Below are 19,364 nucleotides of genomic sequence, written 5' to 3' on the forward strand. Positions count from 1 at the left end.
CCCACTTGTACTCATTTTTTCAATGGCTGTTTCCTAAGATTCCTTGTGCTAGGCACCAGCATCACAGAGAAGAATGGAGGCAAGACAATCCTGCGCAAGATGCCAAGCGTCCCTGGAATTTCTGCCTGGTGGAGCCCTGGTGCGTCAGTCAGAAAATACTGTTTGGTACTATGGAAACAGTGAACAAACTCACGATGCCTGTGTTAATTTGCTAGGGCTGCCATACAGAGTACTGCAGAAGGGTGGCTTACACATTTATTTCCTTACTATTCTGGAGGCTGGAGGCTGAAGGTCTTAGGTGTCAGCAGGGTGGTTTCTCCTATGACCTCTCTCCTTGGCTTGTAGATGGCCACCTTCTCCCTGTGCCTTCACATGGTCTTCTTCTGTGTGTGTGTATGTCCAAATTTCCTCTTTTTATAAGGACACAGTCATATTGGAGTATGGCCCACCCTCACAAACTCATTTTAACTTAATTACCTCTTTAAGGATTCTCTCTTCCATATGAATTTGGGAGGGGGGACACAACTCAGCCTGTAACAGTGCCTATGCTCATGGAGATCATGATGTTATGAAATAGTCAAAATTAAACAATTAGGCAATAGACAAAAAATTATAAGTAAGCTCTGTACAAAGTACAGAGGGATCACAAGGAGAAGTGCATCTAGTTGCAGGGGGAGCAGCATGGCAGGTGTCTTTTAGAGAGAGGGAAGACTGTTCTGGTGGATGGCCAGCATATACAAGTACCCAGAGGTGCAAGAAAGAGCTTAGCTAAGCTGTGGGGAGGGGAGGAGAGAGAGGAGTGAGGCAGGAGAGAGGAGAGGAGTGGGGGGCAGAGGAGGGACTGAGATGAGAATGGGCAGGCAAGCAGAGGTGAGCCTTCTAGGCCAAAGGCAAGATTACCCCCTTTCAAGAGTTGTAAGGAGTGTGGCACAATCATATCTGTGCTTTAAAGCTCCCTCTGTGGGCAAGGTAGTGAGTGGATCATATGAATGTGGGGAAGGCAGGGAAGAAGCTACAGCAAAGTTCCAGGAAAGAGGTGGTGGTGTCCTTGCGTAGGGTGGAGGCAATGACATAGAAAGAAATGGGCAAACCAGAAGGGCCTCTTGAATAAGCCGAGCCATGGTGGAGGCCGAGGAGGAAGGAGGCTGTCCATATATTCCAGAAGGAGACCATTCTGAGGTAACTCTTCTATTTGCAGTTATTTCTTTACAAGACTGTGAAGAAAACCAGTGGAGGTGGCAGGGGTGGGGGATGGTGGGGAGAGAAGGGAGGATGCCTGGGAAGCTTCCCAACTAATGGGCCTATGTATTAGTCAAAGAAACAAAGCCAGCAGGGTATATATAGACATATAAGGGGAGGTTTATTACAGGAATTGGCTCACACAATTATGGAGGCTGAGAAGTCCTGTGATCTGCTGTCTGCAAGTTGGAAAACCAGGAAAGTCTGTGGTGTAATTCAGCCTGAGTCTGAAGGCCTGAGAACTAGGAGCTCCAGTGTCTGAGGGCAAGAGAAGATAAATGTCCAGGTCAAGAAGAAAGAGAATTCACGCTTTCTTTGCCTCTTTGTTCTCTTCAATCTCAACAGATTGGATGACACCCACCCACACTGGTGAGAGTACATCTACTTTACTCATCTATTGATTCAAATGCTAATCTCTTCCAGAAACACTCTCACAGACACACCCAGAAATAAGATTTTATCAGCTATTTGGGCATCCTTTCACCTGGTCGAGGTGACACATGACATTAATCATCCCAGCTATCATAGTCCATCAGTATCCCCTGGTTAGCAGCCCCAAGGGGCCCAAACACCGGGGAGGGCGTTTGCTGAAATGAGAGGCCAGACTCCATCCTGCAGCCTCTGCCTCTCACCTGCGCCTCATCTGGGTCATGCTTTGGCTCAGATGCCGATGGTGATCCGAGGCTTCATTGCTATTCCTGGCCAGGACAGAGGCTCTGACTTCCCACAGCCCCTTCTGAACAAAGCAGCTAGCAAAGCGTACACAGTGGTTGCACTGCTGCGTGCCATGTGACACCTCTCACCAACCCAACCCCAGCCCGTCTGACCAGGAGCTGGGCCCTTCTGGCAATAGCAGGGGCCAAAGTTCTGTCCACAGACAAGCCAAGCAAGTGCTCAATACTTGCAAACCACCAAGAAGTTTCCCTCCGGGGGACACTGAATGCAAGACAGAGGGAGATAGTGGCCGTCAGGGAAGCACACAAGAACAAAGGTGGAGAAAGGTTTGACGCAGCGGTGTGGACACCTGGATCCTAGAATTCTGTGTCCTCGTCCGTGGTGACAGTGAGTGCATATGAAGTACAAGTGCTTGCTCAGCTGGGCCCACACATAGTGCTTTAGACACATTTTCTCATTTTTGTCCCATCAGCCTTATGTGGCAGAAACTTTTACATGACCATTTCACAGATGGGAAAACTGAGGCAGAGAGCAATCAAACAACTCTGTTGAGGCTGTGGCAAAGCAGTGCTGCTGTGGTTCAAACCCGGGCAGTCTGGCTCCAAAGACCACATTCTAAACCCAGGGAGACCTGGCTGAGTGGCAGTTGGCAGCCTCCCCATCTGACTTCCCATGTACTGTAACAACACACAGGCATTAACTGGAGACCTTCACATGTGTCCCTTTGCTCTCTGAAGCCTGACTCAGGGCTGGAGAATGATGTCCCCAACAGCCACAGTGGGCTTTCAGCTGTCCCTCTGCGGTCTCTGGTGTCAGAGCCCCAAATGACCCATGGGTCATGGGCCCCCACTTGGGTGGCAATGAAAATCCCTCCCCACTGCAGGTGTGCCTCTGTTCAGGCCCACAGGCTGGTGCTTAGTGGCCTGGGAGTGGTATCCTTACAACCAGCCTGAGAGAAACCGCTCCCCATGCCTAAAGAAGTTCAGGCCAGCCACCGCTCTGCTGGGGCTCAGGACTGACACAAGGCTAAGGCACCCACATGGAAGTAGGGCCCTAGGGGAGAGAAGACAGAAGTGAGGAAGCCTGGGGGTCAGGGGCCCAGTTCTAGATCCACATCTGCCCCCACTGGCTTTGTGACTCTGGGTGAGGCTGGGGCCAGGACTCCTCATTGGCTGTTTGTCTTTTGTCGAATTGACCAAACCTCCTAATTGCCAGTTTGTATGTGGATGCCTGCTTCCCTTCGCCTCAGATAAGGAGAGTGGCCAGAGAGATTCGTATATGCTGGAAGAATGCCCTGCTCACAGCATTTCTGCCCTACTGTCAGGCTAGCACAAGGCACAGTTAGCCCATCATCGCCTTGGAGACCAGAGTGAGCAGCTGGTCACTGTGGAGGTGAGCAGCTGTCTGCAGAGGTGGGCCCTCCACCCTCCTCCAAGAAGCCCACCCTGCTTTCTTCCGTCAAAGAGCCTGGAGGACTCCTGTTGGCTCCTACTTCATACTTGTACCCTGTCACTCCATCGGATGCCCTGAAGGAGCACTGGGCTCCAGCCGCTCTTCAGAGCACACTCTTCAGAGCACACAGCCCACATGGACACTGGCTGTCCATCTGCATGTCAGTACTCTGTCTAGAAAGCAGGACCACATCCCAAGTCAGTCAGCCCAGCTAAGGGGTGACACGGGAGAGAGAAGCAGAGATTGAACCCTCATCCCGTTAGGTCTTGGCTTTCCACGCAGAGGTCTTGTGACCACTTGTGCCATAGAACACTAGGTAGGAGGTTCCCCGAGGCTTCCAGGGAAGGCCTTGCTGAGGGCATAGGTCAGATTCTGGGTCTCCAGGTGCCAAGGGCAAAAGAAGAAGTAGGCCTATTCTAGGCAACACAGCCTCAGTCTGAGGCTGATTTATGAACTAGTGCCCATGGCCACTTTGGCCTTACTGCTGCCAAGCCCTGCAGAAACAGAGAGGATGCCTTCTGCGCATCCCCACCTCCTGGCTGTGTGAGAGCCCGTGCCCACCCTGTGCCTCCAGAAAGCCCCATATCCTATGATAATAAAGTGGGGTGATGTGAGTCTCAACATACGGACCGGTTCTAGGTGGAGTTGCCCTGCTTTCCTTCAGTCTGCTCTGCTCATTTGGCTCTGCAAGGTGCCCCCCTTGTTCTGGAAACTCTCTCTCCCTTTGGCTCTGGCTGTGAAACTCTCTGCCAAGGGTCCCTGGGTTCCCCTGGCTCCTCTCTCCCTGTTGTATTCATCATGGCCTTGTGTGCTTTTGCTATCTGAAGGGCTTCTGTGACTAAGGGGCTCTCACACTTGTCCCCTCTTCTGAGCCTCACTGCAGGATCTGACTGCTGGCGGGACATGTCCTCTCTCCATGGCACAGGCACCCTGCACAACCCAGTCTCAGGTAGTGGGGTCAAGGCAGGGTCCAGGGGCTGCCCTCCACACATCCTTCCTCCTCTTCCTAAAATCCAGCCAATCTCCACGTTCTGCTGGCACTTATGTCTTCTAACCCACAGCCGCCACTCCCACCAGGCATACACAGCATGGTGCGGAGTCAGGGCACTGTGCCTGGTCTCTAAGGATTTTTCGTATCACCCCTGCACAGTCTCTCTCCTGGTCTGTTACAATCACCCTACCAGGTCTCCTTATCCTCTGCTGTGTGTCTCTTTATCTCCACGTCAAGTGTTTTCAGAGAATCCTTGACTGTAGGGCTGTGCTGAGGTGAGGCAGGAGTAGGTGTGCTGGGCCATGTGTGAGTATGCGGAGGTCGATTGAGAGATATTGAGGAGCCAGCCCTGCAGGAAGTGGTGAGCAAGGTGGACACCTAGGGATCCTTCAGGCCCACAGTCTCTGACTCTCCAGCTCCCAAGGTGTGCCACTCTCTGAAGACATGTACCCATGGATGCCCCTGAGACCCACCTATTGACAAGACCCCTGCCCGTCCCACCCTTGTCTCTTTTCCTCAGCAACCAGGGTGGCTGTCCGCTTCTTGAAAGCTAAATAGTCCTCTGGGCCTCACCTTGCATCCTCTAGGTCTACCACTTACTGCAGCCATTGCCATGGCAACCAGCTTTGGTGATGCCACCAGGATGTGCCTCCCATTGGCTACACCTCTGTGTCCAGAAGTTTTTCTGTCACCCCAGTAAGGGAGCCTAGAGGCCACTTAATGCACAGAAAACTAGAGGTGGAAGGGGATATTTGGACAGATGTCCCATGGAAACTCCCTTTCTGGGAGACGCTTCTGAGACATCCCTCCTCCCCTGGCCGGCTGTCCGTGTCTTCCACTCTTCCCTTGAGTTACTGCCCAAAAGAAAGCAGTAACTTTCTTACACCATTGCCCCATCTCAGAACGAAGCCTTGTTTTGTTTACATCTGCCCAACACACACACACACACACACACACACACACACAGCCCTATCTCCTTTCATCACTCCTGTATTAGATGAAGATTAGCAGAAAGAGGATCATGTAGTGGGAGGAGAGGCAGTGCAACCATGGAGGTTGTAGTCTGTGCCCCTCCCCTGCCCAGGGCCAACCCAGAGCTGCAAAGGATGTGGTTGGAGGTATAGGGAAGGAGACATCGTTAGCAGATCAAGCCTGTACTCACAGCCCATCCTGTGGTCACTTCCTCCCCACCCCGGGTGCCCAAGGATGCCTGGATGCTGGCAGCCCATCTGAGGCCCTGGCAGCCTCAGGGCTGGTGGGCCTGCCTATCCCAGGATATCTTTGTCCCCTCTTCAGAGTTCTCAGCTCTACCTGGAAAAAGAACAAGAAAAGGGCCTTCAAATAGACATGTCCCCATGTCCCTCAGGAAGGCAGCCAGCCCGGTTTCTGTCTCCTCCATCAAATACTTTCAGGGCTCTGAGATTTGGTTTGAAACTTAAACTCTGCATCAAGCTCCCTGGGCTAGATTCTGAGCTTATGTAACTCCCTGGGAATTCCCATGTGTTGGGCTGGCTCTTCCTAGAATCTTATTATGATTCATAACTTGGTTCCGGATGCAGAGTCTCAATGCAGCTCTGAGCTGGTAAGTACGGAGCATCTGCCTTGGACTCAGAGAGTCATGTTATAAAGCACCGACCAGAGCTATTAAGAAGAGGTAGCTCTGGGGGTGTCAGCTGCCCACAGCTGCCCATCCATCCCTGCCACCCCCAATTTCAGTGAATTAAGACTTGAAAACAGCTCTGACCTCCTTGGTGAAAGGCCAACACTCAGGGAACTATAATGATTACGTTCAGGACAAATGCCTATGTCTGGAGACCAGCCTGTATCCAGGCCAGCCAGGTAGCTGGTGGGGGAAGGTGCAGGTCACAGGGCCTGTCCTTCAAGGTGGGCCTTTCCCCATGATGTACAGCTCCCTCTACCCACAGGACTTGGACATTGAACATACTTCATACTTCCCATCCAGGCCCAGAATCTGCACTCCCAGCCAGAGTGGACAAGCATGGGCATCCCACAGTGGACTTGTGCATGGTCACAGCAGGACTGTCACTTTCTTCCCCACACTTTCCACTTCTGGTCACCATGGGACTGATTGGCATCCAGAAGTCCTCTTGCAATTTTGCTGCATTGTGTGAAGTTGCAATGCAGGCCATGGGCCTGTGGGAGGAGGAGGTCTACTCCCACCCTGAGCCCTAGGCAGCCTGAACCCAGCTGCTTGCAGAAATGCTGCTGTAACCTCCTCAGCTGGCCTCCTCCTCTCCAGTCTTGTGACAAGGCACCATCTTTCCTCCCCAGTTCCCACTCCCCCTCCCTCTTACATACACCTTCTCCCAGAGAGACCCAGGATGTAGATCTGACCACTTCTGGGCAGTTCCCGCACCCAGTGCTCTGCCTGGTGGCAGAATGTGAGTCCAAGGATGACGTGCACCCTGTAAATCACCTGTAGCCTCCAAGACTGAATGCCTGTGCCCCTGGGCTAGGATCTGTGCTCAGCCTTGGCATTTGGCTCAGTGTGGTGGCTTGAGGCAGATGTTCTCTAAGCTTAGGAAGCAGCCTTAATGGAAACTCGGCAGCATCTACCAGCCAGTGACTGTGAGCTTGGCACAACCTGTGACCCCATACTGTATGCCTCAGACCATTTAAATGTAGAATTAAATATTTGGAGGCAGCGGCTGAGAGAAGGGGGCTGATGCAGTCAGCAGGCACAGGGACAATGCTGAGGCCTCCTCCGTGGGTGTGGAGTGGGGATTCACACTGCCCACTGCTAACTGCCTGCACTTGGTGAGCTGCCACGCCCTCGCCAGCAAGCCCAAGTGGAGATGACCACTCCCGGGATGACAGGAGCAACTAGCAGCATGGCACAGCCTTCCCATCCTCTCCCGCAGCGCTGATCTCATGCCCACATTCTCACTGTGGGACTTGGGAAGGCTGGAGTCCCCCAAGAGGCCCACATTCCCAGCACCTCCATGTGGCCATTGGCAGCAGAGACGTCCCTACTCAGGGCAAGGTATACTTTGGTTAATCCACCTGTTCATGCTCCACACCCTCAGCTCCAAGGTCTCTAGCTGAATGGAATAATTCTGATTTACAGACCTCCCCTAAGGCTCACAGACGTGGGAGCAATCATCTGAGCCAGGACGCAGGTGGCCTCCCTGCTTCCCACTGGACACCTCCTCCTCCCCTGCAGAGGGTGACAAGCATCTTGGGATGCAGACTCTGGGCCACAGGCGTGGAGCCTCTGAGGCCCCCAGGCTGCTGATCCCACTTGGCCTCCCAGCATCCCTATCATGCAGGGGCTCCCAACCTGCATGGTCTGGCCTTCAGAGCTCACTTCACAGGTGTTTCCTAGGTTAGAAAGAGTGAGGTTCAAGTGCTGAGTCCCTACTGACAATGAGATCTCAGGTCATAGATTGTTCATCTAGAAAACATGGATACGGCAGATACAGCAGACCTATTCTTAGCTTTAAGGATGAAGTGGAACAATCTTTGCAAAGTGCCTCATGCAGGAGAGGCCTCCCAGGCCCTTCTGATTCTTCTCAGAACAAGGACCATGGAACCCCCAGTTGGGGCTGAACAGAAATTCAGGTCTAGAACAGAAACTCATCAGATGTGAATAATTAGGCTCACAGGCTCTGGCCGCTGTGTGCACAGAGACCCTGGCCCCTCCTTAGGAGAGAAGATGCCTGATGTCTGCATCTGGGGGTGGCAGCCTGCAGCTTGTATCTACTGCTTGGTCGCCCCGGGGCCCGCCCCCAAGACAGCTCAAGGATAAGGCTTTCGTTACTCACCACATCAAGGCAGCAGAAATGAGGCGAAGCTGTCCTGCAAGTGAAAACCATGGCTGGCCCCTACAGGAGCCCCCAAGCTTCGAAAGAGGGCAGGGAGTATGAGGCACAGCTAACAGCAGTGCAAGAGCTGGCTCGCAGCTCACCAGTAAATAATGCAAATTTCCTTGTCTCCTGCCTTCAGATGAAGATCTCCTCAACAATGGTTGCATTTTCCAAAACAGTCCAATTATTTTCCCATAACTTTTTGCAGTGCAAAAAATAGTTCACCATTTCTCCTCTTCAGTCAAAATGGATGCTGGTTGCTATGGGTGGTGTGGGCAGCATGCCCACCCCCCACCTCCAAGTGTTTGGCCTCGATTTAATGAGTGGAAGCCTGGCCCCTGACATTCATGTTTCAGTGAACGGTGGTGGCAGACATCACTGAGCTGACTTCCCCAGCAAGGACCTTCCAGGAATGCCAGCCCTACCCCTGGCCTCTCAGGCCCAGATCCAGCCAGAATCACTTTGCCTTGCTTTGGAAAGGGTGACTGACCCTCATATGCAAAGAGCTGCAGAGGCGCCAATGATCCCACCCTTCCTCTGGAAGCTGGTGCCCCTGCAGCCCACCTCCCCTGCCCAGGCTTACCCAGTCCACCCTGCCCCAGAAGTTATTTGTGTCCCCTTTTGTTTCTCTGCCTGCCACCCTCTTCAGCAAGGGAACACCCAGTGCCTGGAATGTAGTTCATGCTTAGTAAAAGCTTGATAGGCTCACTGATTATCAATAGGTTGATCTGAGGCCTTGTAGGGACCTCTGCTGGAATATTTTTCCTCACATCTTCAGCGTTACCTCAACAAGGAAGGCCAGACAGGTCAATGGAAACTGAAAACCCACAGGTTTGGTGCCCACAATGTGGAGGTTCTGGGCATTTGCTCTTTTGAAGTGCATTAGAGGGTTTGGAGGAGGCAGGCTTCGACAGGTCTGTGGCCCTACTCCTTCTCCAGCCCCACCTGTGGGCTGTAAGGGAGGTGTGATCCACAGTGCCCTTGGGACCTGGGACCTGTCTGCTCACTCACTGATTTTGCACCATGCCATACACTGGAATCACATGGAAGCTTCCCAAGGTCCCAACACTGGGTCCTTGCCTGAGCTTCTAAAACAAGGGGTCTGAGGTGGAAGCATCCCAGATGACCTAATGTGCAACTCAGGTTGACACTCACTGCATACATACAGCAGCTCCAGGGACACATTCACAAATGCTCCACACAAATTGTGCCATGTCTGGAGTGAACTCATGGGGCAGGTCTCAGATTCTTTGGGGCAGTTGCATGGTTGCAGCTCCACAATCTGTGAATGCTGGCTGAGCATGTATATATCTCCTAAGGGAAGTTGAGGAAGACTGGATCAAAGAACACTGGCACCGGGTCTCATGCTATAACTTCAGAGAGGCAAATGCAGTTAAAAATGGAGTGGACTGATGCACTGAGGTCCTGCTGCCAAGGGGCTGCTCCACTGAGCTGTGCCTGGTCTATGACCATGTTCTCAACCCAACAGTTTGTGTCTCTAATTGGCCTCATCAGAGTCCCTAACAAATAACCCTCAGGATAGAAAAAAATGTGGCAGTGTGGAGGTTCCTCAAAAAATTAAAAATAGACCTACCCTATGACCCAGCAATAGCACTGCTAGAAATTTACCCAAGAAATACAGGAGTACTGATGCATAGGGGCACTTGTACCCCAATGTTTATAGCAGCACTCTCAACAATAGCCAAATTATGGAAAGAGCCTAAATGTCCATCAACTGATGAATGCATAAAGAAATTGTGGTTTATATACACAATGGAGTACTACATGACAATGAGAAAGAATGAAATATGGCCCTTTGTAGCAACGTGGATGGAACTGGAGAGTGTTATGCTAAGTGAAATAAGCCATACAGAGAAAGACAGATACCATATGTGTTCACTCTTATGTGGATCCTGAGAAACTTAACAGAAACCCATGGGTGAGGGAAAGGAAAAAAAAAAGAGGAGAGAGCCAAAGCATAAGAGACTCTTAAAAACTGAGGGTTGATGGGGGGGGGAGGGAGGGGAGGGTGGGTGATGGGTATTGAGGAGGGCACCTTTTGGGATGAGCACTGGGTGTTGTATGGAAACCAATTTGACAATAAACTTCATATATTGAAAAAAAAAGAAAAAAATATGGCAATTGTGTTATTTTTCTAGTTTCAATCTATCTAGTACATATCTGTTTCTAACCCTGATACAAGAACTGCATACAAAGCTATTTCTCCTGATAAATAATATAACCCTAGAGGGAGGCGAGCATTTACTATCCTCCCCTTTTTAGCATTACACATGATCTTAGCTGTCAATGACTGAGCACTGAGCATATTACCAGTGATCTCATTTAATTTTATTAGCTCCCTGCACACAAGCACTCTTGTACTATTTTACTGATGGGAAAGTGGAGGAGCAGGGAGGCCAGGCACCTTCTCAGATGCCTCACAATCAATGGTCAGCTGAGCTGAGAGTCAGACCCTCTGTGTGGCCTCTGGAACCCATGCATTCAGACCCACAATCCTACAGAATGCATCTGTAGTTTGTCCACTCTGAGAGGAAAGGCATCTGCTTTAAGAGTCATCACTGTATGATTTCTGATGGGCATTCTCATGATTAACATTAGTAAGTGAAATTGTATGTCAAGCAAATATGAATACACTGAATTTAAATCTCCCTCTGAACTTTGCTTACATTTAAAAAATGCATTCTTAGGATGCCTGGGTGTCTCGGTTAAGCATCCAACTTCCACTCAAGTCTCATGATCTCACGGTTCACAAGTTTGAGCCCAAACCCGGCTCTCTGCTGTCAGCACAGAGTCTGCTTCGGATCCTCTGTCTCCCTCTTTCTCTGCCCTTCCCCTGTGCTCTCCCTCTCTCTATCTCTCAAAAATAAAAAGAAAACATTAAAGGGGTGCCTGTGTGGCTCAGTCTGCTGAATGTCCGGCTTTGGCTCAGGTCATGATCTCGCGGTTTGTGAGTATGAGTCCCGCATCAGGCTCTGTGCTGACAGCACAGAGCCTGGAGCCTACTTCGGATTCTGTGTCTCCCTCTCTCTCTCTGCCCCTCCCCTGCTCATGCTCTGTCTCTCCCTCTCTCTCAAAAATAAACATTAAAAAATTAAAAAAGTAAAAATAAACATAAAAAATGAAAAAATAAAACATTAAAAAAATTAAAAAGGACTCTCACAGAGAGTGTTTTGTGTTCCAGTACATATATGTTACTCCACAATTCACCCAAACTTTTATTTGATCACTGACACATGCATTATTCCTACTGTTAAAAGAACAATCCAGGCACAAGGGAGGGCCCAGGGCAGGAGACACCTCCCTAAGTTCCTCCACAGCTCAGCACCAAATGAGGCCCTCCAGTGGTTGGGGAGATTGCACTGGTCTCCAAGATCACTTTTGATCCCAAAATGCTATATTTGTACCCCTTTCTAAAAAAGAACAGATATGCCTTTCTCCTCCAGCCATTCAAGATGCTGAAAGAAAAGAAGGCTAAGGGGAAGAAGGTGGCCATGGGCCCTGCCGTCATGAAGAAGCAGGAGGCCAAAAAGGTGGTTGGTTAACCCCTTGTATGACAAAAGACCCAAGAATTTTAGCATCGATGGGGGAACTCCAGCCTAAAAGGGACCTGACCTGCCTTGTCACATGGCCCACTACATTCGGCTGTTCGGCCAAGGGCTATTCTGTATAAATGTCTAAAAGTGCCTCTCATGATTAACCAGTTCATCCAGGCCCTGAACCTCCAGACAGTTATTCAACTGCTTCAGCTGGCCCATAGATACAGACCAGAGACAAAGCAAGGGAAGAAGCAGAGATTGTTGGCCCAGGCTGAGAAGAAAGCTGGCAAAGAGGATGTCCCCACTAAGCACCTGTCCTTCAAGCAAGGGTTAATACTGTCACCACTTTGATGGAAAATAGAAAGGCTCAGCTTCCTAGGTAGTGATTACACATGATGTGGATCCCATTGAGTTGGCTGTCTTCCTGCATGCCCTCTGTGGTAATATAGGAGTCCCTACTGCATTATCAAAGGGAAGGCCAGGCTGTGCATCTGGTCCACAGGAAGACCTACACCACTGTCACCTTCACACAGGCTAACTCAGAAGACAAGGGAGTTCTGGCTAAGCTGGTGGAAGCTTAGAACCAATTACAAGGACACACATGATGAGATCTGCCATCACTGGGGAGGCAACGTCCTGGGTCCAAATTGGTGGCTCACATCACCAAGTTAGAAAAGGCATGGGCTAAAGAACTGGCCACCAAACTGGGCTAAGTGGAAGCTGTTGAATTTTCTATACATAAAAGTAATATAAAGTTCTCCTACAGCTAGTGCCAAATATAAAACAACAGAAATGTATTAAAAATGTATTTATCACATTTTCATGGATGTCACCCAGTGAGTTATTTCATTGACGGTTGTCCCAGAACCCTGATAGGCAGAAAGCAACCAGATGTTCTGCACATTTTTGTTGAAGGTACAAGAGTGTTGCTCTCTTACTGCTGCTGTCTGCTTCAGTAGCCCAGGCCAGGGCACTAATTGTGCAACTTAATTCTAATAGATGGTCCAAGTCTGCAGGTGAGAGGAGGGGATGGGCCTGTCTCCAAGCCCAGCAAGACCAGGCGTGGGAAATTGGATGGTACGGAGTATCCAGGGAAGTTCCGTCCCTCTGTCCTTCATCTAGAGGCCCCTTTTGAAAACCAGGTTCCACTGACCTGAAGGGGAAAGGGAAGTAGTCTAGTGTAGGAGCTGAATTCCTCCACATGCCTGGGGTTTCAAAGTACATTGAAATACTTGGGTGAGGACATGGGAAATTTGGATTCCAGGACCCCCTGGGCTTAGGAAGAGCCCTACATTTAGGTTCTCTGTGTTGGGTGGCTTGGAGTTGGGGCCTTGAGACTCAAGGTATCATCTCAGACCAGCAGGCGGTGGCTGGTGGCTGTCCCATGGGGAGAGAGGGGATGGCTGGCAGCAGCCTGGGACAGAGCCAATCTGTGGCACAGGAGGGAGAAGAGAGCAGGATGGGACAGTTCCCCCTTGAGGGCATCATTTGCTTCTCACAGAAGAGTCTCTAAATGTCTTCTTTCCCAAGACAAGTCAAACGTTGTCACATTATTATAATATTAGTTATAGTTAGTTATGAAATTAGACATCAGTTAGTCAAGGAACACATCTCTCTGCTTTCTGACTGCTCATAAGGACAAAATCTTTCTGAATGAGACCGGAGAAGCACATTTGAAAGCAAGTCAGAGACAATGCCTTCTGCAGCTGCGGGCGCATGAGAACCCACAGCCCATGGAGAAGCGGGGCTGGGAAGGGACTCCAGCCCTGCACTTGCGTCAGCTTCCTGGGTCAGCAGTCCTCATTGGGAACGTTTGTGGGACCTGTCTGCTGCTGCTATCAGGCCATCGGGCAGGCCAGAGGTGGATGACTCACTTGCACCTGGCTAATGTGGCAGGTGTTCTCTCTGCCTCCAGTTCCAAGAAGAGAGGGTGTGTCAGAGCACCCACGGTCCTATCTCCCATTGTCTCACACTGATGAGGGAAGACATTCCTGCTCCAGCTTCCTGTGGGGTCTTTCCCCAGTTCAATCTGTCACCAGCAAGATCTGCCCCGGGTGAGCCGCTGGGGGAGGCAGGCCCACGGACCCTGAAACCAGACCCATGCCTACATGGATGGACCTACAAGGACAGCTATGACAGGGCACCTGACACCTGTCCTGGGGGCCTTTGCAGTCCTGGTGGGAAACTGGGAGGTGAAGGTCATGTGGCATGGTATCCCTTCTTTCAGGGAGGATGGAGATGGCATAAGAAGGGCAACACGAGGGGTACCTGGGTTGAGCATCTGACTTTGGCTCAGGTCACAATCTCATGTTTTGTGGGTTCAAGCCCCATGGCAGGCTCTGTGCTGACAGCTCAGAGCCTGGAGCCTGCTTCGGATTCTGTCTCCCTTTCCACCCCTCCCCCACGAGTGCTCTGTCTCTCTCTCTCTTTCTGTCTCTCCCTCCGTCAAAAATAAATAAAAAAGAAGAGCAATATGAGTGACAAGCTGGCCATGTGGGGCTCAGAGAGTGGAGTGTGCTGCTCTGGACACACTGAGTGAAGAAGGCTGGCCAAGGAGAATGAGCCCATCAGGTGTCTTAGCAGCCCTGTGTGCAAATCTGGCCCCTATGCCTTTCACCAGGGCAGTTCCCTCAGTGCTGAGTCTGTCTCTTCTCATCTATAGAATGAAGACAGAAACAATGTGTGTGCTGTGCCCAGCACAGGGTGGATGGCACCAAATATCACCATCCATGGAGTTTCCCTGTGAACACTTATCAAGAGCTGCCAGTGCCACAGGCACAAGCCACCGAGGCTTTCCAGCTGAGGAGAGACATGATCAGGCCAGAATGGACAGGATTCCTTTGAATTTGTAACTGAGGAGGCTTCCAGGATATCCAGGGATGAGGAAGAGGTTCCTGTCCCCCCAGCAGGATGTCCCCACCACCCCAGGGTTCCCAGCCTCATTTACCCACCCAGACGGTCCCCCTGTGCATCCATGCCTGGGTCCGTGGTCCCACAATGTTTCTGGGGGTAGAGACACATTTATTAATCTTTCTCAGCCCTGCCCCAGTGCCGTCACAGAGTAGGCTCAGTAACCCTGCACTGCTCTAGGAAGGCCAACCCGGCAGGCAGATGAAAAGGTGCTACAATGGGCCCGCCCCTGAGGATGGGCAGCCTCACAGGGAGAAAACCCATTCAGGTGAAAACAAGGTTTTCTAGAGGAGAGGACACCCATGGGAATCAGGGAGGAGGTGTTCTCCAGACCTCAGAGGTGGTCTACAGTTCCAGTGTCCCAGTGCACACCCTTGTTTTAGGGACCCTGAGAGCCAGGCACCTATAAGACAGCCCTGAGCAGAACCAAGAAATCAGACGGGGATCCTTTGGAAGTGCCCAATGGGACTCACATCTGGGGAAGGAGGCAAAGGCTGGCTTGCTGCATAACTGGGGGTGGAGCTCCTGCCACAGTTTCAGTCCTCTCAGCAAGGCTATGGGAAAAAAGGGGTAAGGGACAGGCTGGCCCAGCCATTGGGACCACCATGGGCTCACAGCCTGGCTGGAACTCTGGTGTCATCCTGACTCTGGTATGGATTGTGACACAGGGCTGGATGGGGCAGGCTAAAGAGGCTGGGAAGAGGTAGGGTCTGATCCTGCAGGTGGAGGAAATGAGCATAGCATGGGAGCCACTGCAAAAGGCAACTGGCAGCAGGGAAGGTGGAGACAGACAAAAGCCTCAAGCAAAGTGAAGTTAAGGAAGCTCATTAAGAATCACTTTGTTGGTGTTGTGGTGGTGGTGGTGGTGGTGGTGGTTGGTGGTTTTGTGTGTGTTTAAAATTTCTTTTATGTTTATTTATTTTTGAGAGAGAGACAGAGTGTGAACAGGGGCGGGGCAGAGAGAGGGAGACTCAGAATCCAAAGCATGCTCCAGGCTCTGAGCTGTCAGCACAGAGACAGACTCTGGGCTCAAGCCAAAGTCCAATGCTCAATCTAGTGAGCCACCCAGGCACCCCTGTTTTTTTGTTTGTTTGTTTGTTTGTTTGTTTAAGGAGGAGAAGAGAGATAGCCAGCAAAGGAGTTATATCTCAAATACATAAAGAAATCTCAACACTCAAGAATGAGAAACAAAAAATTCAATTAGAAAATGGTCAAAAGGATAGGTATTAACTCTTCTTTAAATGTCTGATAGAATTCCCCAGGGAAGCCATCTGATTTAGGACTGTTATTTGTTAGGAAATTTTTGATAACTGATTCAATTTCTTCACTAGTTATGGGTCTGTTCAAATTTTCTATTTCTTCTCGCTTGAGTTTTGGTAGGGCATGGGTGTTTAAGAATTTGTTCATTTCTTCCAGGTTGTCCAGTTTGTTGGCATTTAGGAATTTGTTCATTTCTTCCAGGTTGTCCAGTTTGTTGGCATATAATTTTTCATAGTATTCCCTGATAATTGCTTGTATTTCTAAGGGATTGGTTGTAATAAAGCCATTTTCATTCATGATTTTATCTATTTGGGTCCTCTCTCTTTTCTTTTTGAGAAGCCTGGTTAGAGGTTTATCATTTTTATTTTTTCCAAAAACCAAATCTTAGTTTCATTGATCTGTTTTACTGTTCTTTTTTGTTTTTGTTTTTGTTTTTGTTTTTTGTTTTTTGTTTTAGATCCTGTATTGTTTATTTCTGCTCTGATCTTTATTATTTCTCTTCTGCTGGGTTTGGGTTTCTTTGCTATTCTGCTTCTAGTTCCTTTAGGTGTGCTATTAGATTTTGTATTTGGGATTTTTCTTGTTTCTTGAGATAGGCCTGGATGGCAATGTATTTTCCTCTTAGGACTGTCTTTGCTGCATCCCAAAGGGTTTGTATTGTTGTGTTTTCATTTTCATTTGTTTCCATATATTTTTAAATTTCTTCTTTAATTGCCTGGTAGATGCTGGTGAGGATGTGGAAAAAAGGGAACCCTCTTGCACTGTTGGTGGGAATGCAAACTGGTGCAGCCACTCTGGAAAACAGTGTGGAGCTTCCTCAAAAAATTAAAAATAGAACAACCCTATGACCCAGCAATAGCACTAATAGGAATTTACCCAAAGGATACAGGAGTTCTGATGCATAGGGGCACATGTACCCCAATGTTTATAGCAATGATTTCAACAATAGCCAAATTATGGAAAGAGCCTAAATGTCCATCAACTGATTAATGGATAAAGAACATGTGGCTTATATATACAATGGAATACTACTTGGCAATGAGAAATAATGAAATCTTGCCATTTGCAGCAATGTGGATGGAACTTAAGGGTATTATGCTAAGTGAAATAAGTTAGAGAAAGATAGACACCATATGATTTCACTCATATGTGGATCTTGAGAAACGTAACAGAAGATCATGGGGGAGGTGAAGGGGGAAAAAGTTCCAAACAGAGAGGGAGGGAGGCAAACCATAAGAGACTCTTAAATACAGAGAAGAGGGGCGCCTGGGTGGCTCAGACGGTTGAGCGTCCGACTTCAGCTCAGGTCACGATCTCGCGGTCCGTGAGTTCGAGCCCCGCGTCAGGCTCTGGGCTGATGGCTCAGAGCCTGGAGCCTGCTTCCGATTCTGTGTCTCCCTCTCTCTCTGCCCCTCCCCCGTTCATGCTCTGTCTCTCTCTGTCTCAAAAATAAATAAATGTTAAAAAAAATAAAAAAAAATACAGAGAAGAAACTGAGGGTTGATAGGGTGTGGGGGAGAGGGACAGGTGGGTGATAGGCATTGAGGACAGCACTTGTTGGGATGAGCACTTGGTGTTGTATGGAAGCCAATTTGACAATAAATTGTATTTAAAAAAAGAGACAATGGTCAAAAGGCATGAAGAGATATTTCACCAAGGAGGATATATGAATGGCACATAAGCACACGAAAAGATGTTCAGTATCATTAGCCATGGGGAAATGCAAATTAAAACCACAAGATACCACTACATAGCTAATAAATACCTGGCTAAAAGAAAAACTAGTAACAACAGCAAATGCTGGTGAGGATGTGGGGAAACTAAGACTGAGTCTTTCATACATTGCTGGTGGGAATGGAAAATGGTATGACTGCTCTAATAAATGGTAGTTTCTTAAAACATTAAACATGCAACTGCCATATGACCTACACGTTACACATTCTTGTGCATTTATCCTGGGAAAATACAAACTTATGTTCACACACACAAAACCTGACACTAATGTTCATAGAAGCTTCATTCATAATAGCCCCAAACTGCAAAAGACCCAAATTTTCTTCAATGGGTAAGTGGTAACCAGACTGTGATATATCCATTCTATGGAATATCAGTCAACAGTAAAAAGCAAACTATTGATTGATATAGGCAACAACCTGAATGGATCTCAAGGCATTATGCTGACTGAAAAAAAAAGGCAAATTCAAAAGGTCATATAATGTATGATTCCATTTATATAACAGTTACAAAATCATAAAATTATAGAGATGCATAACAGATTGGTGGCTGCAAGGGGGTGGGGGAACGGGAGAGAGACTGGAGTGGCTACAAATGGTAGGGGTGATCCTCATGGGGATGGGTCGGTCTGTATCTTGATGATGGTCATGAGTGTACACATGAGATAAGGTTGCATAGAATTAACTGCACGTGTACACACACACACACACACACACACACACACACCAGTGCCAATAAAAAGCGTGAAATCTGAATAATAGGTTGTACCAATATCAAGTTCCTGACTGTGATATGGTACTACAGTGTTGCAAGATGCCACGACCGGGGGAAGTTTGGTAAGGGGTATATGGAATCTGTCTATATTACTCCTCAAAATTGTATGTGAATCCACAGTTATCTCAAAATAAAAAGTGTTTTAAAACCTGGGGAGGAGTTGGAACTGAGTTTAGAGTAAAAAGGTGAGGAAAGTGGGTGGAGGATAAGAGCCCTGCTGAAAAATTGTGATGTTAAAGATCACACATTATGGGGCACCTGGGTAGCTCAGTTGGTTAAGCATCAGACTCTTGATTTCTGCTCAGGTCATGATCTTACAGCTGTTTTGTGAGTTTGGGCCCTGTATCAGGCTCTGTGCTGACAGTGTGGAGCCTGCTTGGGATTCTGTCTCCCTCTCCCCTGCTTGCTCTCTATATCACTCTCAAAATTAAATAAATAAAATTCTTTTAAAAAGATGACACATTAAATGTAGGCTGGGGCTCTCAACACCCGCATCCCAACTTCACGCTGTCCTCTCCTTCAAGGAGAATGAACATCAGATGAGGAGAGGGGGACAATGGAGGAAGGTGCCAACCAAGGGGCTAGCTGTGCAGCACTGTGCTGGGTGTGATGATGGTTAGGTCCACCATGCTTGCCTGCTCACCAGCTGTCCTACAAGTCTGCTACACTGGCTCAGTCTCCCCAGTGTGGCTGAGAACATGCTTGGGAAAGTCCAGGATTTCCTAAGCCTCTTTGTCAGTGTGATCCAATCAGCGTATGGCTGCTGGGTGGTCAGGACACTCCTCATGCTTAGAAGTGTCCGAGCAGAGCTAGATATGCTGCATGCTGGAATTAATGACAATGACAGTGCTGAGTCAGCCTTCAGGGCATGCATACTACCAGTTTAGCTCTCACTTAAGTCTCCTCTATTCTACTGTTCCATGCGTTCCCACCCCTTTATTTGAG

General features: G+C 49.0%; 1 long non-coding RNA gene across 1 annotated transcript; it reads right to left on the minus strand.

Moving 5' to 3' along the window:
• Window positions 1-1,337: 1,337 nt before the first annotated feature.
• On the minus strand, window positions 1,338-15,321 carry LOC132663913 (uncharacterized). The gene is made up of 3 exons (XR_009603320.3): window positions 15,125-15,321; window positions 5,520-5,668; window positions 1,338-1,497 (listed from the first exon to the last, which is right to left on the minus strand). It is a non-coding gene; the product is annotated as an uncharacterized LOC132663913 (long non-coding RNA).
• Window positions 15,322-19,364: the final 4,043 nt, after the last annotated feature.

The sequence above is a fragment of the Panthera onca genome, chromosome A3, assembly GCF_046562875.1.
Source record: "Panthera onca isolate mPanOnc1 chromosome A3, mPanOnc1 haplotype 2, whole genome shotgun sequence".
In the NCBI taxonomy this organism is placed as follows: domain Eukaryota; kingdom Metazoa; phylum Chordata; class Mammalia; order Carnivora; family Felidae; genus Panthera; species Panthera onca.